This window comes from Fulmarus glacialis, unplaced genomic scaffold (genome assembly GCF_000690835.1).
Source record: "Fulmarus glacialis isolate BGI_N327 unplaced genomic scaffold, ASM69083v1 scaffold23776, whole genome shotgun sequence".
Classification (NCBI taxonomy): Eukaryota; Metazoa; Chordata; class Aves; order Procellariiformes; family Procellariidae; genus Fulmarus; species Fulmarus glacialis.
In genome coordinates, this window is record NW_009219107.1 from 10,363 (window position 1) to 10,578 (window position 216).

Consider the following 216-nt stretch of genomic DNA (forward strand, 5'->3'; position numbering starts at 1 on the left):
CGCTCTCTCGGCCTTGGCGGCACGTTGCAGGGACAAGCCCTACAGCTGGTGGCAGGATTTCCGCCTCCCCACCCCGAGCATGAGACCGCCCAGATCCCCCGGTGAAGTTTGGTTGGTTTTTTTTTTTTTTAAACTTCACTTTCATTTTTGGAGTCCTCTCCCCCCTCCAGGCTCACCCACAGCAGCCCCTCACCCCCAGTTGGTGGTGGCGATGCC